General features: G+C 37.0%; 1 protein-coding gene and 1 long non-coding RNA gene across 2 annotated transcripts in view; one reads left to right on the forward strand and one right to left on the reverse strand.

The window, feature by feature from the left end:
* Positions 1–25,608, reverse strand: part of LOC110831367 (serine/threonine-protein kinase pim-3) — a 215,002-nt gene that overhangs the window by 31,670 nt on the left and 157,724 nt on the right. Inside the window, exon 11 of the mRNA XM_022067277.2 lies at positions 19,246–19,329. The gene's annotated coding sequence lies outside the window, so the exon portion shown is untranslated. The remainder of the gene's footprint in view (positions 1–19,245; positions 19,330–25,608) is intronic.
* Positions 1–25,608, forward strand: part of LOC110831385 (uncharacterized) — a 52,888-nt gene that overhangs the window by 2,759 nt on the left and 24,521 nt on the right. The window lies entirely within an intron of this gene.

Here is a 25,608-nt window from a genome sequence, read left to right on the forward strand (position 1 = left end):
CATCCGACAGACAGGAGCCTTCTAAATGTATTTTACGCCACTTTCAGAACATTTGGTACTTTTCTTATTCTTCCTGCATTGTATCTACAATATGGTCACCAGTAACTTAACCTCCTTTGTTTGAACAGTGCACAAAAACAATTTTTAACATATTTCAGCATATTTTTACGTTTTTAAAATTCCACTTTCGGTGTCATAGGCCTACTTCAATCAAATTAGTTTGTGTCGAGTGTTAGCAAATACAACAAGGACTGAAGAACACGCGGCTGGCAGGAGCAAAAGTATCATGCGACATTTTTAGGTTTTGAAAATATGGCATTGTGAGACCCTCACATCCAAAAACAAGAAGACTGAAAAAGGTGGTCTGTTACGAGAACATACAAACTCCAAAAGGTCTTCCCTGCTCCACACATTCTATTTACACGCTTCACAAAATCAACTAAAAATGACCTCATCAAGGCCAATGACTACTTCAGGCGCCATGACGCCATAACGCAACTTAGACGATTGTGAGTAATGGCGTCATCATTGTTTTACATCACTACTTCGGCATGTCACATTGGCATTAATATATAAAATTAATAACTGAGGCCTTTATTACCCCCAACTAACAAAACGTCCATAACATGTTAAGGAAACCCTTCCAGCCATTTTATATTTTCTTCAAACGGAATGATAGACATCACAGCTGAAGATATTCATCAATGGCGAAGACTTCATCACGCATGCGCAAACACATCGTGGAGCTGTACCCCTTCGCCCTTCCATTGCTTGAAATGTCTGTCTTCTGAGTTGTTGCATCGTGTAGTCTGGTAGAAGTTTACCGACCTGATGAGTTAGGCATCAACGACCTCTGAAACGTCGGCAAACGTCTAACAGACTACACGGCGCAACAACACAAAAGACAGCCACCTTCGGACTCACCGCTGTGAAAACCTCAAATCCTACCTCCCTTACTTGTTTATTGCAGTAGTATCCAGTCCTCGTGATCTTTCGCTCCTACAGAAGTAGGCATGTTAATAAATAATTCCCTTCTAAAAACAAAACTACTCCTCAGTTTCAAGGTCAATTCTTCTCAATTCGACAGACTATTGATGCACGTGCATGAAAACAAACTCCAGTTTCAGCAAATAAAAAAAACAATTGACTGGGCTTTCTTTGCTGTCTCCTGGTATCATAACATTGTCACGTCTAATTGGATGTTAAATTAATATGAACCTATAAGTCAGCGCCATTGGACAAGGGAATATATACGAAATTCGCAAATCACCAAAGCAGAGATAACCTAAATCACACTCCTAATCGATTTCTGAAATAAACTGAAGACGTTTGGTTTCACAGAATTATGACTATTAACTAACTAGATGGCTTAACGAACCCGAAGGTTCATCACCGAATTAACCAAAGCCCTCCACCGGACCCTGCCCTGGGCCAACAAAATCCAGTCTCTTTCAACCCCTATCTCCCATAGATCCCGCCTGAGATTATCCTCCCATCTACGTCTAGGTCTCCCCATAGGTCTCTTCCCCTCAGGCTTCCCAACCAATACCTGGTGCACACCTCTTGTCCCATCCATGCGCGCTACATGCCCTGCCCATCTCATTCTTCTCGATTTAATCACCCTGACAATACAGGGGGAGGAGTACAAATTTGTAAGTTCGTCATTATGTAGTTTTCTCCAGACCACATCGTCTTCTATGACTACTAGACAAACATTTCCTTGGCTTAGATATTTGTACAAAGCATATAAAATTACTTTGCAGTAGCGACTATGTTCCTTAGCTTCGCAAGACAGCAGTCACTTTTCACGTAGTGGGGTACAGCAAAAGACATTACAGTGCTGCTGCCAACGTAACAGGAGAAAGAACATGTATTTAGTCGTGCAATGTTTGTGAGAAATTTAGAGATGTGACGGTTTTTTAATTGTCAATACTTACAATTGATTACTTTACATCAGAGTTTCTCGTTGAACGGCCGTCTAAAACTATAATATTTACAAATGCTTCTGGTTTCATGAAGGTTAACATGACGAAACTATCTTCGTTGAATAGACATGTTGGTATTATCTGTGGACTGGTCAAAGTGTAATCATACAATTTATTACAACAGCATTCTGCCACGAAAGTAATTTGTAATACTCAAATTTGTCACTAAATAGCGCAGATGTTAGTGGGCGCGCTACTCGCAAATTAAAATCCAATTTACCAGCCTGTCCATAATTCGTAATACCAAGGCTTATCAACAGATGGCGTCCTAACTAGCATTAATTATACTTTTGTAGTGAACAATTTCAACCATATCATTAATTTGTAATACTCAAATACCACTAAACAGCGTGTGTATTAAAAACAAATTTAAATTCGATTAAACTTATTAGCCTAGCACAAATACCTGGTGCCAAAGCTTAACAGATAACAGCTTGACTAGCGCCATCTAGTGGTGGTTCCTGCTACGCCTGTAATTTCTAGTACACAAATATTTCACCAGATGGCATGCATATTACGCTGCTCCCAAACATTTTACACTACAGATTCTTTTTAATGATCTTCATTAATGTGGACATCATCAGTTCTTCTTACGAATAAAATTGTTTCATTTATGTAATATGTAGAAATCAACTACAGATTCTCTTCAGAATTTCTCTGATTAATGAGAGAGTGCTCATAAGTTGATCTGAAATAGCTTAAATATGCATTCTGCCACGATAGTAATTTGTAATACTCAAATTTGTCACTAAATAGCGCAGATGTTAAAATCCAATTTACCATTCATCATTTATAGTAAGAGATCTCAAAGCTCTACTAATGTATCTTAATATGTTGAAGGGGATGTTTTTCATATTTTTAAGGTAAGAAATTACTCTCTCTGAAATTAAACATAACAAACAGATTCTTATGAAGAAAGATTTAATTTTGACCCAAAGTAGGAGAATGCTGCCCCCCAGTGCACGCCAAACCACACTTACGTTTCCAGTTTCATGATATCGTAACACCAGTACAAACGTCAGAATCGGGAAGGAGTGGGACAGCACAAAAATTAACAAGACTGGAAAGGCATACTCTTTGGAGTACACAAACATTAAAAAGGCAATGTTCATGCCACATCAAGCAGGTATTCTTCAACTAACGCAATCCCTGTTCATTTTTATGTCCCAGATTATTCTTGCACTTACATGTCATTGAAAATCAATGTTACATAATAATCTCTTCCAACGATGGCCTTATTTATATCATTTTTGCTCTAATGTCATCTGGGTTCACGAGAGTTCAGTAGAAGACGGTTAAACGAAAGAAATTAATTTTTATGTATAATAAATTAACATCAATACAGATTTTCAAGGAACGTGCTTACAAAAATATACTTACTTAGTCTGAGTGCACTTTTACAACCTGTATCGTACAGGAAATCACTATTCTCTGGAAAGGTACGTTTTTCTGATTAAATGTAGAATTTTGTGAGAGAGACGCAGAGCTGGTACACCAATTATCGTTTGAGTTACAAACATGCATATCTATTTGCGTGTAATACTCGATTGTACGAAGAGACAACAACAGGTAATGCACTGTTCAACTGAGATAATAAAACAGGAAACAGGCTACTGCAATGCGCAACAAATGGTGATGATGTGGTAGTGCGGTACGAAGTTTGTACGTCTCTGCAGAGACAAAATGAGAAGATTCCCCACAGACGAGACACTTAAAACACGTAATGCACAAGACAGCCGTCCCATGGGAGAGATACGCAACGAGAAAACAGCTGTGAAATGAACTTTACAAGAAATAAAAGAAAGAAACTGACAAAGCGAGAGAGGCGGACAATAGAATGAGACAGGAAGACAGTGACAGAGACAAGGAAAGAAATATAAACGAACAGTTCCTTAAAAATAGCGTGCTGAAATTGTGGAACAACTGACGGTCGTGTAGTTTTCACGGTATTACTGTTGATTAATGAACAACACTAGTCACTGTAATCGTTATTCTATTGACGTAAACCTTATGCCTGCCACACTTTGTCAAAAATAGTTTACACCCTATCTTGACTCTCCTTTCGCCAGCGAATTTCCTACAATTTGTATCGTTTGTAGTTTTTACAGGCGGCTACCTAATATGTGCAGCACTTTGAGAAACTGACATTCGAGCAGAAACGGAAAATAGGAATGTATACAGTCACTTCTGTTTACAAACGATGACACGAAAGAAATATCCTTCTTTTGGGTGAAAGGAATATCCTTATCGTAACGAAATTCTGCTGGACAGGTGCCAGAAATATATTCGGCATCTTTGAAGGAAACAAGGTTTCAAAAAACTAAAATCCTGTAACTGTTACATATGTGTCGTCGGACTCCGACAGGTGTGGAGGTCACAACACTATTAACATTAAGAAAAGAATGTCCTGGAGATTTTTAACGTGTACAAATAAACTGGTCGTGAGGGGCGTTGTCTGTTAGGTTCAGCCCGACATTCTGAAAGCCGCGTTCTTTTATAACAACGTATGAGAAAAGTGTCGTGAGTGGTCTTAAAACCACACGGTGTTACAACCCAGAAGACCACAACTAATATTTTAACTGCCGTAATAATCTCAAGTTAACACATTCAGTATCGAGAATGTAAATTTACGTTCGTTTAAATATTCCAGATCGACATTGCATAACTTTATAACATTTACAAGCCTAGTTTAAGCAGTGCTCGGTCAAATTCAATATGTACTGACGAAAATTAAGTCGTTATTACCGAGAACCAAATAGAAATTGAACTCAAAGACTTAATTGGAGCTTCACGGGTCGGTTTCTAGCTCACGTTTCATCGAAAATTTGTTTATGGACGAATGTATAAACTTTAACTGCTATATCTGTTATCTGTGTATGATTTGAAACTTCGTATGTAGCAGGTACGTAGAACAGCTACATACTTGAACATGTTAAGTCCAGGTTCTTGTAAAGGTTGTGTCCGTGTGTGATGTAAATTCGAGTTCTTTTCTTTACGTGCATAGGATTTATGAAATTCGAAGTTTCACTGCTGAAATGTGTTGTATTTGTGTCCTGAACTGTTCCTACATTCTAGTTTTAAGCTTGTTATATTATCATGTCTTGAGGATCTTCTATTCTTTTAAGTTCATAGCATTTCTTTAGCCTTGACTTATCACACATCGTAATGCGACCGGGATACAAGGAACGAATACAAACTATGCACGATTTTTAAATCGTTGCCAACACTTTTATCCTTCACGATTAAAAGAAAGCATCCGGCAACCTTCTGATTTACGAGGCTACTAAGTGGTTCTACTTTTGAGAGAAAAAAGTTCTGAATACATGCATATCAGTTTCCAGTTTCCATTTGCGCTAACCCACACTATTTATGCTCCATCAGTTAACCTAATTAAAATGAGACGAGGTGAAAACGTTTCTTTAAAACAAGTTATTCACGTACTGAATGTTTCCGAAATGTTTGCATAACCTTCCATTAGATACGCAGAAAGGCCGTCAACTTTTGCACACAGCTGCAGGATATATTGTATATTATGTATACACACCGCCTCAAAGCCTGACTAGTCATGGCATGCTGGGAAGTCCCGTGCACCAATGTGGCTGGACCAACGCCTACTGATTTGTCATCAGCAACTGCTACCTCGCCGCAGATATTCATACCAGAATATTAAGGACGTAAGCAGAAAACAGTGGGGGTACGATTAGTAAGAATATTTATTTCAGATTCACCTTCTGTGCTGTAAAATTGTGAATGTTTTTATTAAAGGTAGCAGTTTTTTATGCACTGCGTACAAACATATGCTATTTGTTTCATTTTATTCTAATATTATATTTATTATCAATTTAAGGAACGTATATCAAATCTAAAACTTCTTGACGATGGTGAAGAGTCAATTGAATAAAAATTTCCTTGGATATTATCCATCGTCTAGTAAATATAAAACGTAAAAAACGACGTTTCGGAGATGGGACTCTATCTCCGTCTTCAGGTTCCTACACAATTTAAGGAACGTACGTCATCAATTGCTGCCTGAGTCCAGAGAATCTTTAATGATGTTGCTTTACTTCGTGGTTCGTTTATATTATGTTATGAAGTGCGTAGATAGATAAACTTATAAAACAACAATAAAAATATGTATTTCTATTAAACAGGACGATTACAGTGAAGCCTGTAAGTTTATTCAGGCCAAAAATCAAAGTTCTTTCAATAATTACTTCAACAATACACACTTCTATCTGAATATTCTTACTGCCTCCATCTTCAGGGCTGAAACATCAAGTTCCTTTGAAACTTTGGTCCGCACGGCATCACAACTCAGAACATCACTATCGAAATCCTTATCGCACAGATATAATTAAATCTCAATATTCTATCATTCAAATTAACAAAGAGTATATTACGTTTATGAAACAGAAAATCAGTTAGGGCTCCGTGACTTTCGGTATGGAAACGAAGCCGGGAGTCTCAAGTAAAAAGCAAGAATAAATGTTTCCCAGAAGGATATGGAGAGTATAAATGATAATCTTAGCAATGGCAGACTGCAATCTGACATGATGCAAACGACAAAAACAATATTCTAAGTGAATGTCAAATGGAACACAGCTGGAACAAGATGGCAGGTAAATGACGCAGATTTTATATGATTAAATCTACTAAAAATTTGTGTATCTGGCCTATTTTTATAAAAAAAAATTAAATTGTTAGCACATTAGAAATTCCTTCTAAAACAGTACATTTAACTGGTGTCAAGTTCATCATCACTACATTGAAACTTGCATTCGTGAGTAAAAGCTCACAGTAGCAATACGAAAGCCCCAGCGACAAAAACTGGTCCGACTGTATTCCACCCGATAAATTGCCAAATTTCTAGCGTAGTTTACTCCACTTCTGTTTGCCACTTATTTCTGCAGCTTGAAAAAGTGGTTTCAATCAAATTTCACCATAAAAAAGAACAGTTATTCCTATCTGATAGAAATACGTGTGTACTTTCGCGACTCGTCCAATTTGATATGAATTGCCAGTAATATAGAATCATTGACAGAGCAGTGCTTAATCGGCTTTCTCATAAGTAAAAAACGAGGTGGATAATGCGGACTACTTTATGGACAGCGCAAAGATAAACTTACGGAGAAGTTTTAATGTCACCTATTTTGTACATAAAAATTAGACGGTAATCATAATAAAACATCAATATAAGACAACAGTTTAACTTCTTACTGATAATAATTGGATTAAAATGCATCAAAACGAATCTATGATCGAGTGAACATACTGACTTAATTTACGTTATGGAAGGTAGAATACGATCATTCACGTTTGCAACCGTTTTTCATAAGGACTGAAGATTATTGTTCTATTATAATTAATAGTTAAACCACTGACAAAATGTCAACAATTTATTTGACTGAGTGAATACACCATCAAATTTTACTGTATGATGCTATTCAATATCCAGTGTTGCTTTCATCTTTCTGACCCTTTGTGTATGCGTTTTCGATTTTGGTGTCAATGGGAGGAGTTGGTCAACTAATCAATCTTTGTCGAAATGATAATCCACGTCGTTATTGACAGCTATGGAACGATATACCATGTGCAGTACGGACACGGTTGAAAAAGTAGGCGATCCAAAGCCAGCACTGATTCTAAACATCGGAAACATTTGCTAATTCATGGCGAACTTAAATATAAATAAGAAATATAAGCCATATTACTAAAGGAAACGATAAGACATGTCAACATTATAGAAATATAACTTATTGACTGAAGAGGGAATTTAAACCAACAAAATAACTTTATGGTACAGACTTTTCTTCCTTTCATTTCGGCTGATCCACAAAACATCTGATATTATGTAGCACGAAGTTTCGTCTCCCGTCCGCTAATCTCATACTTCTCGGAATTTTTATTAACTGAAATAAAATAAATCAATAATACGAATTTTTCTTTTCAGAGAGAGAGGAAAGAATGAATGAAGCAGTCAAAAAAGAAACAAAATAATTACATTCCTTACTGATATATTCTAAAACATCATATAGTGAATAAGTAACTGTGTCAGAGGCTGCCAGAGATGTGGTCCAGAGAAACTGATGGACGTGTCCTAAAGAAAGCTGATACATAAGCAGGAATATGAATAACACTGCGGTGGTAGAACTTGAAGGTTCCTGAAGCGGCAGCTGTCTGTCGTAGAATTACTGCTCATGTCACCAACGTTAGCAAAGATGAGAGCCATTACAAGACATAATTTACAGAAACCGAACCAGTTTAGAATATTTTGAAATATATTTATATATTATTTTTTGAGACATCTGATTGTATTGCTATAAGTGACTTTGCAGAAACAACATTATGCGTATATACATATATATACCAAGCGAACTGTGAGGTACGTCAACTTTATTCAAGCAAACAAAATCTGCAACAGATAATAAAGCATTCCTGATTCATGTACACGAATTAGGGCGTACTTAATATTCAGAATAAACATGAACCCACGTCTAGTGTGTTAAAAAGCTGCTGCAACTCCTACTGTGGTCAAACAGCACTGTACGTACTTAGTGCATTACAGCAGATACTTGAATATTACAGAATCGGGCATTTATTAACAGTTATTTGCAGATCAAAATCTCATCACCGAAAGAGCTTTTACCAGGTTTCTGTAAATTCCCGCAGAAAATTTAAACAGAAAATTAATGATTATCATTCCTGCTTAGTATTCTGAAGATCTCGCATTCTACTTTTGCACAAAGAATAAAATAGCTTAGAACTGTCGTAGTTTATACCACTCCGCGGTTGAATAACCTAACACCGCCAAGACTATAGCACTAATACCACAACCTACTGGAGCCAAACTCACCAGTACTGCCAAAACCTTAACACAACAGACAACCATAACTGGAAGAGCCAACTACACAAGAACTGATGTTACAGTTACACCACAATCTCAATTCTTAAGCCCCCGAATACCTCAGCATTCTCAATTAACGTACTACCAACACAATAGACACACCTAACAGTACTACCAAAATCACAAATACCAGTGTAGCCAAACAAGCAATAAAATAATCTACCATTGCTACCAATACTACAACAAAGAGTGTAGACAACAGCCATCACTGCGATCATTACAACAATAGCTGGCAGTTTTGTCATTGCAACAACCATAACTATTAGAGCCCTCATTACCATTACGTCGAAGTTATCATGATGGAACTTAAAAATATGCTTGATCTAATGTTAAAAAACTATTTCCGCGCTTTTCTTTATTTTGTACAGCACCTGTTGGCCGCGGTTACGTTCTTCAAATTCCCCTAGAAAGGTAAAACTGCGAGACGCAAAGTTAAAACCTCACGGGGAAAAAAACGAGGTTAGAGGGACCAAAGAGACATTAATCACGGTAATTGATATGCATAATTACTGACTAATTAACACCAAAATATTAATGATGGTTTTATTGAGCTGACGTCAGTGTTCCTGGTCGGAAGTTATTAAGATGCTCGAACACATGGGCTACAATCAGTTTTGAAAATTGCGATAAGTACAGACGAATTACACTTTTTGTGCACAATATGTACATACACTCGTGAGCTCTTTGCCGCTGAATGAAATCATCGTTCTGTTCTGCTCAACCTATACGATAGTACTTGTCTGTGTGTGTGAATGACAATGACTGAATCAAACGGAATCAATACTCGTAGTACGTGCCAAATTTGGAACATATTGGACAACTGAAAGAAACGGCGTGACAGGGATAAATCGTTATATACCATTCTGTCCCTGTGTGCTGTGATTTCATATATAGGAAGCCTCTCAGGGGAGGAAGACCGTGTTAGGGGGGCAGACAATGCTCCGCAATTTGATGACAAGCCAGCTCGCAATATGTTGACTTGCAGGCACAGATAATCTACCCTGCGAGCCATGACAAGTTCTCTGTGAGAATATCGGCAAAATCTGCCTTTATGGCTTCAGTATCGACACTCCAAGCTTCTGGTAGGTTAAAGTTTACATTTTTAGTGTCTATTCAGTTGCGTTTCACGATGATATTTATATGCAAAAGTAGGTAAAATGTGTTTTAAAACGAAGCAGGCCTACTAATGAAATAAAATGTAGTTATTGCAGTATTCATACGACATTTTCTCCTACGGACCAAGAAGTAATTTACTAATAATAATAAACATTAAGAATAAAAGTTGTGCTATTATCTTTATCTTATTTTCTGCGGCCAGTGTATAACCTTACGTTCTCGGACGTGAGTTGCATAGTTTATTTTCTTGGCGATAAGGATGATTTTACGGGTTTTGGGGCCGTGTAGACTACCGGTAGACGCCAACGTTTCAGAGAAACATGTAGCTGAAGGGAATATGAAGTAGAAGGGTTGATGTGGGGTTAGAGCAAGTAAAGGCTTAGGGAGTTAGCCAATCGTTCCTGACTGGTCCATTCCATCATCCTTGTATACCTGCTTGATCTTCTACCCGCCTGCCTATTTAACGTACAGATTCCAGAGATATGGAGAGATTCCAGAAATGCTGGTTACACAAACAAGCGTTTAGGAAGTTAGAGCAAAGAACACTGAAAATTGGGCAATTACTGTGATAAAGATATTAAATGCACAAGTATATATATGTACGCGATACATACGGAATAGAAGATGTGGTATGTAAAAATATTTTAGCTCTGAATAAATCTATCACGAAAATATCGACACATCTGTCTGTCTATCCACGTTATTGTCTCATAAATTTCGAGTTGGAGAACGCATAAAGAGATTGTGACAAAGTACAAATATAAAAGAATCCTACATAACTTGAGCATTCATAACTCAGTCTCAAGCTATATGTGGACTCTACTGTTAATGTTGACCATATAAATATAGTGACATAACTGGAACACTGTGAGGAAATATGAAAGATTTGGTTTCCTTTAGTGTAAGAAACGTGGACGTTGAGTTAAATGCTTTTTTATTTTGTATACTCAATAAATAAAGATATCGGGAAAACGTCATATCCATTTCTTTAAGGTTTGTAGGAGACAGATACATATATACCCTTACGTGCTGTCGGCATTCACGTTATTCGATGACAAAATTCCATATCTTCAGGAGTTACTGGTGTAACTAACAATCTTCTCAACTTCAAATAATATTTCCTACAATTTGAAAATAAATTAATAAGATTCAACTAGGCCAGGGGTGGGTAATTACTTATAATCATGGGCCAAATGGACCTATTTAGAAACGGTCATGGGTCGAAATGAATCGATATAAACGTTTTATACTTAAATCGTTTTGAAATAATCAGTTATAAAAACTGACGAAATATAAATTACAGGTAGGCTACACCAAGGGATATAAGTCCGTATTGTTGAAAATTAATATGGACAAAATTGATCGATCACAAACTGACTGTCGATCTTAGCAAGTAAAGTGGTGAATCTTGAGTCGGTATCACTGAACTTCCTTTTACTTAGTTATAGGCACACAAAATGCAATAAACAGTTCGTATAATATGGGGCAGCAAAACTTGCTTTTTCGCAAACAATATCGGTTTCTCAGGATTACTAAAATCTTGGACTTGTCCATCGTCTGGTATTAAAAAAACACAACGTTTCGGAAACTGAATCTGTTTTCGACCTCAGGTGAGAAGGATAAGAGTTACCTACTCATTTGGGTCCGTTAGAATGAGATAATCTCAGTCACTGGACGATAAACAAACTCTAAGAATCTAGTAATCCCGAGAGTAACATACCATTTTCAGAAACCTTTAAAATTTAATCTCGTTTTTAGTTACTTATTTAAAGAAATCATTACTTCCTTTATGATATACATGAGGAAGTACAAATTGATAAATGTTATATTATGAATAAAATATGAACATCGTCTCGGGCTGAACTTTTTCTCAGGCTGCTTGTGACTCGCGGACCATAATTTTCCAATCAATACTTCAGGCAGAATAAAATAATAGCTGACATAATGCTATAACGACTTCAAAGTCCGAAATTATGCAGCATTTTTATACAACCCTTTAATTTGTGCTATTAATATTTCTCACCATTCATGTTCTTAACAGGTACGGAACTGCTTGAAAAATGAGATGCGTGGGGGAAAACTATTTGCTTAATTGCTTTGAAAACGACATTCTGATACCTTTACGTACAGCTAAGGCTCACGAATACTTTGCTGATTTCATGGAAAGTTCTAGTCTCCTTGTGCGCATTTATAAAATTAATATCCTTTATGAATATGAAAAAGAAAAGCAGCGAAGCGGTGTCAATGGATTTTCTGTGTATCAGAAAGTGGCAGATGCGTTACTATTTAGTTGGTAAATTGTAAGTCACTGATCCCTATTTGTGAGAACCGTAACATTTATGTAATCCCGGGTTGAATAACACGCGGCCTGCAAATGCTATTTCTATGGCTCCTGTGTAGGTCCACATTCATGTCTGCACGAACGTTCGTTACTGTATGGCTTCCTTCAAACAAACTTTTGTTTTAAGAAATTAAAATATGTGATTAGCAGAAAGCCAGAATACATGTAAGTCAATTATGACTAATTTGCTTCAGAGTTCTATATTTTGTAGTTTTTTGTCTCTTTTTCAATTTATTTAACAATTCTATCTCAAGAAAAATTTGAGGAAAATGTGTAAAAACGGTCGTAATCTCTTTAAGGTATTCTCGCAGCATTTACCTCCACTATCGGAGGAAAATCACGGAAAATCTCATTCATATAACTTAGATTATAATTCGGACTTCAGTCGTTTCATTCGGGAATTTAATAGTTTAAATCACAATAGTCACTGGCAAATTATTCAAATTCTTTAAGCAATTTAATATGGTGTTCGTCTTCCACACGAAATTACAAGCATTGTGATAAGTAGCCTCAAGCGGAATGATTTTAGTGCCAAATGATTACTTTCCAAGTGGAATAACTTCTGTTCTGCATTCAGGATATTCCAGATCATGCTCTTGAAACTTCCTCGAGTTTCTCTCCTCTCTCCAGAAGAATATAATTGCACAGTACAGTGAAATTATACTAGAACTTCCTTATCGAAATAGAGGTAATATGGTCAGCTCTAATATATTGTATTCGGGAGATTTAGTCTAATGTTATAAATAATACTTTAAATATACCAAGATACGTCTTCAAATACTCTTTTTGAATCATCAGTGAAGACCATAAAATCAAGCTTCAGCTACATCTCTCCCAATTAGGCCACGACCGCTTCCTTCCACATCCTTTCCAATCCACTAGCATCCTCCCGTTAGACGCTAGTCTGAACTACTCAAAACGCGTCGTTATATAAACCACAAATAAATACAACTCTCCCTCCATCATCATCATCATTTCTCGTCTCTTCTTTCATAATCACCCACATGCTGTAAAGATTTGGGATTTTCCAACATCGCCACTAGAGAGCCCTGAGTATGTTTCTCGGAAAATCTGGCATCTGCCACCATTCTGCACGGCGCCAAAACCCAGAATATCAACACGAAGATGTGTTAGCGCAATTTAAAAATAGGAGATTGTGCAATGTAAGCGATTGTAAAAGATTCTGCTTTTGCTAGGGTTTAAATCGCTATGGTCTAGATTTTTTTTTCGAAGTGTGTAAAGACAATTTCATTCTAACAATTTTTAATACGAATCATCTAATGTAATGAAGTGATATATATGATACCAGCAAATTAATTAATTATGAACCAGATATATTCGACAAGGCACTCTTTTTGAACACCGGAAGATTTTTCCATACATTATTTCTACGTAATTTGTAGCACATGTAAACCCGTACTATCTTACTACGTCAGCGCCAACCCACACGAACCGTAATATTAAGGATTTTAAATTTCGGAGACGGGGAAGTAGAATCTTGTGCACCTAAGGCACATCTAACATCCCGGAAAGGGAACTCCCTCAGAACGTTAATTAACAAGCTCGCTCTGCTTTTATCCGTGCCACTAACTCAGCTCACATTTAGTGCAGCGGTGGAACCGGACATTTTAATCGTAATAATCCGGTTAAGCTGGGGATTACTATGATTTGAATATTGCAAAACTGAAAGACGAATACCGCAGATTATACACAAGTGGAAAGAATTTTATTTTTATGTGTTGATGGTAAGTGGGTGCCTTCCAAATTGTGCACAGAAATATAAAAAAAATGTTCTTTTATAGAACAACAGATTCGTATGTTCAAATTGTATCCGAAACATGTAAAACTCTTCAAGGCAAGGGCCAAGCCATAAAGTATACTTAAGCTATAGAAATAAATTTATATGACTTTATATTAAAGATATTGTGAAGATTTCTGTCTTCTGGGTTGTTGCGCTGTGTAGTCTGGTCGATGTTTACCAGCGTTTCAGAGGACATACTGCCTCCGTCATCAGGGCGATGAATCGTTGGTAAACATCGACCAGACTACACAGGGCAACAACTCAGAAGACAGAAATCTTCATACTCTGATGACGGAGGCAGTATGACCTCTGAAACGTTGGTAAACATCGACCAGACTACACAGCGCAACAACCCAGAAGACAGAAATCTTCATACTCACCTCTGTGAAGACCTCAGATCATACAAAGATACTGTGACTTTTACAACGATGAAAATAAAATTTTGGGAGAACTGAAAGAATATTTAATGTATTAGTCACATAAAAATACTTTCCCAAACACAAAGGGTTAAGCAGGATTTGAGGTTCTAACGGTGGCGAATATGAAGGTGGTTGTTTCTTTATTGTAATGCCCTGCAGTCTGGTAGAAATTTGTCGGCGTTTCAGAGGTTCTTGATGCCCTCACCGCCCTGATGATGAAGGCAGTAAGCATCTCTAAAACGTCGGTAAACTTTAACTAAACTACACGGCACAGAACTAAGAAGACACAAATCTTCATAAGCGTGAATCAATTGAATAAAGTGGTCATTTATGGCTGACTGTTTCTAAAGTTATTAAATATAATTTTTAGAATGTTATTCCAAGAATGCGGATATAATAATGGAATTTTGTGGCGGAAGGGCGCGGTTTCAGTATAACATCTCCTGTAATATCGGCTCATGCCTTGTGTGGTAAAACATCCTTCTTATGCTCCTCGTCAGAAGTGTGCACCGGGCAAACTTAAAACACTCGTGAACGAGAATATAGGATACGAAATGTATCCAATATGCACAGGGCAGCGGCTCTGGAGCATGATTTTGTAACCTCATTCACTGTTTTCGTTTGACATGTTTCAATGGTTTCTTTTCCCATAATTAACCTTTCGGAGTCATTTTCTTCTCTGTACGGGGTGTAGCATTATAATATGGATATTAAACTTGTGTTTATACATCTTTTTGGGACACTCTCTATATTAACAGTACAATTTTCCTCAATGACAGGGTCATTAGATTTATTTCTCGTCAGTTATGCAGCCTTTTGCCTGAGAAATATTTCAGTTTTCCCATTTTGTTGAGAAACGTGGGTGGCGTGAGTTACAAATTGTCTTGCTTATATTTCTCTCCTCTCTCGCCTTCTTTGTTGTTTCGGGCGAGGGAAATATAATCCAATATGACGCCGTGTTGCTTTTATGTTGGGCTTTATTTAAATGTCTCAACTGTATCGAAAGCCAAACAGGCATGAATTCCATACAATTATTTTCCAAGAATCATAGAAAAAATCAGTTTTCCCTCATCTACCAATGTGCAAAATGTGAAATTTAAAAACACAGTAACAACAGATATGTTTAAATGGATATTTATTTAGTGCCAATTTCAAATGAGCCCATATTTTGTTATCGAAATAATAATCACGCGGATTATCGAAAACATAACTCAGTTTCAGTTAAATTCCGTAAAATTGTTTCAGATATATTAAAATACAGGGTTATAATGACTTAAAATCAAGCCGTGTTACTAGTTATTAATTTATCTTTCTACACTGTAGGTATACATGTATGAAGTTCAGAATTACGTTCCTGAATCCCTTACTTAAGTCAAAGTTTCCGCATTTCGGAAATTACTGATAAATGTATACATGCTTCGGTCGCATTACAGCATAACACTTTGGCAGAATTCGACAGATACTAAAATGGTGGAGTGTCCATTAAGTTTCATTGAACATGTGTATACATCTTTTTGGGACACTCTGTATGTATTACGCCGACGGTGATATTGCAAGAAATTTGGTTATCAGCACAGCCCCAGAGCCTTTCTAGACCTTATTCACCCAGAGACTTTTTCCGGAGACAAGGCAGACGGAGCTTGAAACTGACAGACACGTTCAAATAACAACGAGGATTACCCCACGTCCCCTATGTCACCTCAGTCCACAGACACACGGATAACTTTACTTCAAGTAATAAAAAGACAATCTTTTTCCGTTGTATCTTAAAGAGTAGAGGACGGATTTCTGAGAGACGCCGTGAAAACTATCGAAGGCTTAAACTAGAAGTTTGTGGTGAGCTGACAGCACTCAAGTTCTTCTTTGGGGAAAGTTTGCTCGTATTAGAGTAGAAACTTCCAATGCGGCAATTCTAGGCCTGTGGGTGTGAATCCTATAACCGGGCCTGGAGTGAATTTAAAATCCAAATTCAAGCCAGCGTGCTTTAAACCACCCAGACTAAGAAACTTGGACGTAACCTACACAACTATAGTTTTTTATTTAATAAAATTCCAGTCTTCCCACTCTTGTGTCAAATAATTTCTTGGCAGCATGACAGATCAATTTGAGCTTTGGCGTTCGGTGTTATGATATTAATATATTTCTAAAATGTTAATGACACTCGTGAAATCAGTATATGTTCTAGGACTGCCTAAAACGGCGTTATAATTCTTGACCCAGGGTCTGGGATTCAAAACCAAGGACAAGTAATATTCCAGGGTCACGGGCATCAAAATCTCTTCATAGACATATACGATTACTAAATATCTTTGACATTAATTTTTACACCTAATTGTTCTTACATATTTTGCTGCTTCCCGGTGCTTTTAATGAGACTTATCCTATGAAAATCTCTACTTCAGTCTTTCATTCGTTTTATGGTTTCTTGCAATTCGCTTTGCCTACATTGGTCCCACATCAAACTCCAGTCAATTTTATTTCGAAGTTCTCAATTTTTATCATACGAGATTGTTGCATACTCAGAGTAAGCACTTAACTGTTGCATTCATACTTATTTCAAGTCAGCTAACCAGATTATACAATCTCCTTTGAGAAACAAACATTTATTCAGAGAGTCAAGAATATTTTTATTTATATGAAACCCAAAAGTATTTTAAAATGTTCACACAAAACCGCCAATGAACCTTATTCTGAATAATTTAAATCGAATCTGCATGATATAAAATATCTATCAACGATCCATCTTAATGTTATCCTACCATGTATGCCTTGGACTTCCAAGTAGTCTTTTCTTTCAAGTTGTCCGACAAAAATATTGATCCCATTTCTCATTTCTCCATGCGTACTGCAATATGCTGCAAAATTCCTTGATTAAATCACAGTAGCAATAATAAATAAATTGTGATGCTTATCATTATATGTAATCTTTTATGTTTGACTTTTAACCATCTGCTTAACGTTGCAATGTCTTCATCACCATTTTGTTTTCTAATTATCTGAAGCTACGTTCTTCCTTTATAGCGAGGGACAAAATTGTATTCTTATACAAATCTAAACGTTCGTGACGATGGTGAGTTATTTGAATAAAAATTTCCTTGGATATTTTCCATCGTCTAGTAAAATGAAAATATAAAACGGCGTTTCGGAGATGGGGCTCTACCTCCGTCTTCAGGTACCTACTCAGTTGGGCCCAATAGATAGAGTTAATCTCCAAAACGTCGTTTTATATTTTCATTTTCCTAGACGATGGAAAATATGCAAGGAAATTTTTATTTAAAAGATCATGTAGATTATAATTAGACCTACAGACCATATATTAATTTTCAAACTTACTTTAATGTCTATGTGTTTGAGCTATACTAAGCTAGAGTGAGAATCTGTTATTATTGCCTCAGTTCTCCATCATCTGTTACAAAAAAGTTTTTCCATTTATATTATTTCAACGAATGAAGACCTGTTCTTCTACATCTACTTTATTCATCAAGGTGTTAAATTTATTACAATCACCTTAAAGTATTATATCTTATAAAACATACGCATCTCTTCCATGTTTATAAATCTTGAAAGTATTTAACATTTCCTTCAGCGAGACATGAGTAAACGCCACTTATTTTAAACATCAATGAGATGGTTGGTGAAATAATGTTTAGAACTGACAGTGGTTAGGGCGAAAGTCAGAATCATTTTGTTTCAGTAACGACTGAATCATATTCCAAGCAGTATTCATTTCTCCGATATTGATTTCAGTCTTTGTAGTCAGAGGGGATTAGAAGGACGGACGTAATTGCTCGAACGTTTTCTTTTATGCTTCGAAAGCACTTAAATTAACTGTCTGATAATAGCTTTTGTGCAAATCCATTTATAAGACTCCTTTTCAGCACGTGGTCGTCTACCCCAAACACATCATTCCTTGCTACAGTTTATCGCCTCTTTATCTCTCCCTCTACGTCTCTTTATTCGCATGACAAGCTTGGCAATATTGCGTAGATAACTTGAGAAATTATTTTCCTAATATATGAAACAGACGGTATTATGCAAGTATAGTAGGTAGGATCTGAGGTTTTCACGGCGGTGAGTCTGAAGATGGCTGTCTTCTGGCTTCTTGCGCCGTGTAGTCTGGTAGAAGTTTACCGACGTAACCGGGACTAGACGACACGTCAGGAACAACCCAGAAGTCAGTCATACACATATTCGCCTCCGTGCGGACTTTAAATTTCACTATATTATTTTACGCTATCTATATTACCTAAAATAAAATAGTTGTATGTGATCTTAACATATCCACGTATTCCAGACATCAGCAATCCATTTAGTCGAGTGGTCAATCCCACGATATGGCCTTATTACCCAGGGAAGGAGCCCAGGATACTCATATAATATGTGGACCTACAGCTGATCTAGTTGAGGCAATCCGTTCCCCTGTCAGGAAAATATCCCCGGTCTTCTAGCCAGAAGCCAGTCATTTTACTGGCTGACATAAATAATCCAAGCGAAACGTACATAGCTGCATGAGCTGATGATTATTTTCATACAATTTTGATACTTAAAATCGACAGAATTATAATACTACCCATTAAGTATCCCATTGTCTGCGTTCTCTCAATAACATGCAGGCTACAAAGTGAACATATATTTGGAAGCATTGAAGCAGTGAAGATGGGGCAGTATGTTCTACTTACGAGTCCATGCGGAGTTGCAACCCAAAAGATTAAGGCAGACTTGATTGGGATGTTGTGTCGGCAGACATATTACTACGCATTTTCCTGTAACAATTAAACAGAATTCGAAAAAATCTGGAATTAGGAGTATACTTCAAAGCTGTCAAATGAATTTATTTTTTGGTATGTTATCTGTCCAATTCCACTCTCATTTTACACGATACTAAAATAAAACTCTAATCGATTTGGGAGCATTGAGGTTTATTCTACGGTGAAGATTTCGATGTTGTTCTTCTGGGTTGTGACACCGTGTGGACTCACTCGTCGACAGATGCCCTGGAGACAATATGTTTTCCGAAACGTTGGTCCGCGCGGCGTCACAATCTAGGAGAACATCGACATTTTATTGACTTTATCAAAAATCGTCTCGTTGTACAAAAAGATTGGTATACATAAAATATGATGCAGACTCCATTCAGATAGACAAACTTTATTTTTAAACGTATTTGGATACGCTGAATATTAGCAAAACACAAGGGGAAATAATTTCCGGTTCTGTGCAATGTTATGTGACGGTTTTTGGAACAGCAGACTTTTTATGTTCAGCAAAAGGACTGGAAGATCAGCGAGGAGGTAAGTACGATATGCACAGTCGCAAAGTATAGCAAGCATCCGCGTGTACTCGTATGGGCTATATTTCAGCATCAGTGGGCGCACATCGACTGACTCTTGGCGCAACAGGATGTCATCTGCAATTTATACAGCAGTCAGGGCCGCAGTTTGCCAACTTTCAACTTCACTTCTGATTTACACACCCACTCGACTGGCTGTATCATTCAGACAATGGGCGATGCCCCAATCTATAGGCATTGCAGGCCCACGTTCTGTTTTCGTTTCGAAAATTATTTTCCTGTCATTTTTATCCTAGCACAATAGCTTGAAGGGTGCAATATCATCATTCGGTTTCCGCATTAAAATCTTTAATCCCGCACTTGAAAAAACATTTCCACTGCCAGTATATTAATTTTTGGATCATAAAAGGCTTTATATAACTTACGAAGTTATAATGATGTTGTCAAATGTTTTGACAATCAAAATGGAGAAGAAACTCATAGCTTACACAAAGACTCTAAGTAAAACAGGAAAGAACAAATTACACAGAGAAAATAATGTTGTTTATTTCATTGTAAAATAAGAGAAGATTACGTAATGAAACACCAAGCTAGTAAACACATTGACGCCGGTGGATGGTGAGGAAAACCAGCTCTGACTGAGAGTGCTTGAAACAGGAGATTAAAATGGACGTACGCCTGGTTCAAAATGAATAAGAGCCATGCTATTTTTCTGAAGTCTGAAAAGAGATTCATATACATTAAATTACAGCAGTGTGTTTAAAGAATACAATATCAATTTATATTTTAAAGCCTGAAAGGTATCATAACTTATAAGTGGGGATTTTAAAAAGAGCATTTTGTAAATTTCACACTATGGACTTTTTTTAAATTATCGAGTTATAAAAATACACTACGCACACCCTTAGAAACTGAAGTTATTCTGCATATTTATCTTCATGTCTACACTGAAGAACAATAGAACATGATAAAAGGATAGAAGGACATTATCAAAGTGTTTTGCGACCTTTATTCGCGAACTGTCCAACATCGACACAAAGGAATAATTCAGAGTGCCAGATAGTCCAGAAAAAAATATATATATATGTCCCAAAATTAATAACTGCTATCTTATCAGCAACAGCACACAACATTTTCAGGAATAAATTGTGATCACATTAACATTACACGGATATTTATCAAATCTTATTTCTAAAATTCTACGGTTACAAACTGCGTGAAACTAGGTAATTGAAGATGAATCGCCCTAATGACGGAGGCAGTATGACCTCTAAAACGTTGGTAAACATCGACCAGACTACACAGCGCAACAACCCAGAAGACGAAAATCTTCATACTCATCGCCCTGATGATGGAGGCAGTATGACCTCCGAAACTTTGGTTAACACCTACCAGACTACACAGCGCAACAACCCAGAAGACAGAAATCTTCATACTCAATCGCCCTGATGACGGAGGCAGTATGACCTCTGAAACGTTGGTAAACATCTACCAGACTACACAGCGCAACAACCCAGAAGACAGAAATCTTAATACTCATCGCCCTGATGACGGAGGCAGTATGACCTCTGAAACGTTGGTAAAAATCTACCAGATTACACAGCGCAAAAACCCAGAAGACAGAAATCTTCATACTAAGAATCGTCCTGATGACGGAGGCAGTATGACCTCTGAAACGTTGGTTAACATCGACCAGACTACACAGCGCAACAACCCAGAAGACAGAAATCTTCATACTCTGATGACGGAGGCAGTATGACCTCTGAAACGTTGATAAACATCGACAAGACTACACAGCGCAACAACCCAGAAGACAGAAATGTTCATACTCACCGCTGTGAAAACCTCAAATCTTACAACTAGGTAATTGTCAGAGAATCTGCCTTACATCAAAGTCTTCTTCTTCCTTGGCTTCTTAAGCCTCTCATTATTACGTGGATCAACATGTATCCTCAAAGGGACGACTAATATTAGTATTTTATAGGGTTCCGAAGAAATAACACTATTCCTTTGAAACCGTAACAAATAACTGCTTTTATCTGCCTACATACAGACATCGATGTCATAGGAAATGCTGGTGAAACTATGTGGGAACCTAATTCAGATGAAAGTCACTCTAACGATGAAGTTCTTAGTTCATCGTCTTCAGTTATGTCAACAAGACAGTCATGTGAAGTTGTGTGGTGACAGCGTATGTTCATTGTGGGTTCAAGTATTTTGTACGGGTACTTATAGTTGGAACCCATTTTAAGACAATTATTTAAGAACATGAATGTTAGTAGGATACAGATCACACAAGAATGACGATTACTTACAAATTACTGAATCATGGTGGGTAAAATATATAAGGTGGCATTTTACAAATCAGCCCTGGATATGGAGGCAGTGTGTTCCTGCGAAGCGTTGGCGCTTACCGACGAGTCTGCACGGCGCCATAACCCAGATGAACATCAATCATTCTCATCGCCATGAAAACCTCAGATCTCACATGTTACAAATCAGTCTACTAGTAATAAAACTGGTAATGGTCCATAACATAGATCTGCTGATTAGACAGACACAAGCTTTTCAAAGCAAAGCTCAGAATTCAATTCCACATATATCATGCGCTATTTGTGGCGCACAAAGTGGAACTGGGACTTGTTTTACTTCTACAAATTACCATTCCAAAACGCTCCACAAACATCAGAGGTTGTAAAATAGGCCCATATGAGGCAACAGAACATAGGGTTGCGGTCATAACATATTTATAAATTACTAGAAAATAAATGTTAGTGAAACCGAGAATAATTCAGAATCGCTAAATCCACCAATGCTTGTAATATTTCTTTAGAATGTACCCTAAGGCCTGTGATATGCTTCTGTGATTCTAAAAATGTTCTGAGGCTGCCTCTTGAAGTAGCTCTTTCTCTGGGAGTAGGAGAAGGAATCAATATTAAGATTACAGCATCCCATTAATCTCACCAGACACCGGTGAGAGATGAGACTTGCGAGCCAAGGAACGAAACAAGAAAAAATAAAACTTGTAAGGCGTTACCTAACCATTGTCACCGTAAAGGCACAGTCTCGTTTTTGCTTTATCCTGCGTTACAGAATGACAGGCAGTCGCCAGACCTTGTGTCATTCTTCGCCCACACAGGCACATACAGACACCTTCAACCGAGGACTATTAATTCTACTTGAACAACAAAGAAATTTAAACATAATCAAGGCTACATGATTTGTACCATTCAACTAATATTGTTAGGGTATTTAAATCAAAAACCTTCCAGGTGTTCTTCAAACTGCAGCATGAGCGAATACCATCTAATGGGCCATCTACGTCTGTCTCCTACGACGTAGGCAATCCGCACGACCATGAGCTTATCCTTCTTATTGTTATTTATATTATTATTGGTATTATTCCAGTTCTTAGACTTACTTAGTCATAGTCATCCTTAGTATTATCACTGCTACTATATTCATATGTTATTCGATTTTCTACCGTCATATTCATTGCTTGCTCCTTCTGGCTTCGACTCCCTCAGTTTGCTTTGCGGCGATGAACACCCCGATAATCCATGCCTCAGAAGGAACGGAACTAAGCCACTTCCGGAGACTGCACCACTAAGAGAACCCAGGACAATGCCACTCACGTTTAGTCCAAATAGGAAATTTTATATTTAACCCGTGGGACTTTATCATCTGGGGCTTTGTTGGGCCAGGCCTTAGGTGATTTTTGCTCCAGGGTCTTTGCCCCACTGTTCACCTCTCCGACACCTTTGCTACCCCTGTGCTTCGATCATCATGGTTGCAATAATGTAAGAATGACCTAAGGTCATCGTAACAACACACTTTTGAGCAGCATCGACCTTGGATCGTGTTAGTGTAACAATGATTTACATGACACGAAGAACACCTCTGGAATGTTAATATATTCCAAAGAGGACACTTTCCAAATTTGTTGTTCAATTAGGCATAATTACTAAGACAGCATTCTTCGGAATTTTCTCGAAATAAACTGTACATGAATATTAACAATGACGTATGTTTCAGTTTACTTACAACGATCATTTAAAATACCAGCTAATATTCTAAACGTTGCTTGCAAGTTAACTCCTTCCTGACTAGTATCAAAGAAAGTAAAATTTCCTGGTCAAACGTTTCTCGGAACAATTAGCAGAGTTATTACTTTGTGGTGGTTAAAACCGGAATGTGAAACCTAAAGAAGGTTTATTATTCGAGGAAACTCCAAAAAGTAAATTCTAAAATCCTATAAATTTGAACCACAAAGCTGCGGCCAAACTATAAAATAGTAAACGCTATGTTTGGAATGCGCTTTCATGATTACCCACTGATGATATCGGTCTACATACCATGTCAGTTACAAACTACGAATTACAAATTTGCTTAAAATACTTGACTACATTCCATTACCAATAAAACTATTTGTTACGAAGCAATTTAGACAATTATTCAGTCGGTAAATATATTTCCGGCTTTGTTTTATTAAACCGGAACGTTTATTACGTGTTTGCAAACGTCCGCTGTTTCACCCTGCCCTGAGCCCCTTTAATTCGGTGCACACATTCACACTCTGTCTATTACAATATTTTCCTACCATAAGATATTCAAGAAAAAGGCAATTTGCACTAAACATTAAAATAAATACACAAAACTCTTTACCAAATTATCTTAAGCGGTTCTTAATAAGTGCAAAGCTTAAAAGTGAAGCTATTTGTTTCGGTTTACATGAAGCCATTATCAGGTTTTTTCACTGTTTCCATCTGAACATGAAAAGAACATAATTTTTACAAGATTTACATATATTCTTGTAGAGAGAATTTTTAGTTTCGTTGGCATTAATTAGTACTTTATCCCAAGTTATTAATAAATGCAATAATTTATTGAATATTATTATATTATACGCGCTGAAATATAAAGACATATGGAAAACGTAAGTACATAATGTTATACTATATAGTCACACATAACACGGTGTTCCGTTGGTAAAAAATACGTACTATAGTAGAAAAGTATCATCAAATTTTTAATTGAACTTACTTAATAGTGTATAAAATCAACAACACACTTTCGTCATAAGGCTTTAGACTATGTCCATACTGTATTTATGGCAACGTAATTTCAAAGTCCTGTTTGTTCATATGCCATATGTAAGTAGATTAGGTTCTCCCTATGTGAAATAATCCAGAGATTAGTAAATTAAATTTCTGATGACTTAAGTACTAGAGTATTTCTGTGAATTGCCGGGGGGGGGGGGTGGCTGAATTCGATAAGGGCGGACAGCAAAGCTGAAGTGTCGAATACTATCCGACTCCAGCGCTTGGAACGCAACTATTTATGAGTCCCACATTTCCGTGGTCACAAAGTTTACTGCAAAAGGTGCAGTTAGGGCAAGCATCCTTGGGTTCTCATTTCCTTCGTGTAACGAGAAAATCGATATTAGCCAATAAGAACAGCTCCTACTAACATAAGGTACAACTTTAGATTTCCTATCTAATGCAGTAACACATTTAAGTATCAACGTGATTGGACCTATGGGACATATAAAATAAATTCCGAACAAAGTAATTGTAAAAAATACTATCTATTACATGTGGTGAATGAATTACAATTAATAAACCATAATGTTCAAGTGACTGTCAAGTGTATACACGTCTTTTTCTAGGACAAACTCCATTTTACTGTGCAGGATTTTGATGATGGAGGCGGCATTGATATTGAAAAATATGAATATTCTCAAGACACTGCA

This window comes from Zootermopsis nevadensis, unplaced genomic scaffold (genome assembly GCF_977971745.1).
Source record: "Zootermopsis nevadensis isolate Lab colony 2312 unplaced genomic scaffold, Znev_1.0 Znev_ptg000025l, whole genome shotgun sequence".
Lineage (NCBI taxonomy): Eukaryota > Metazoa > Arthropoda > Insecta > Blattodea > Termopsidae > Zootermopsis > Zootermopsis nevadensis.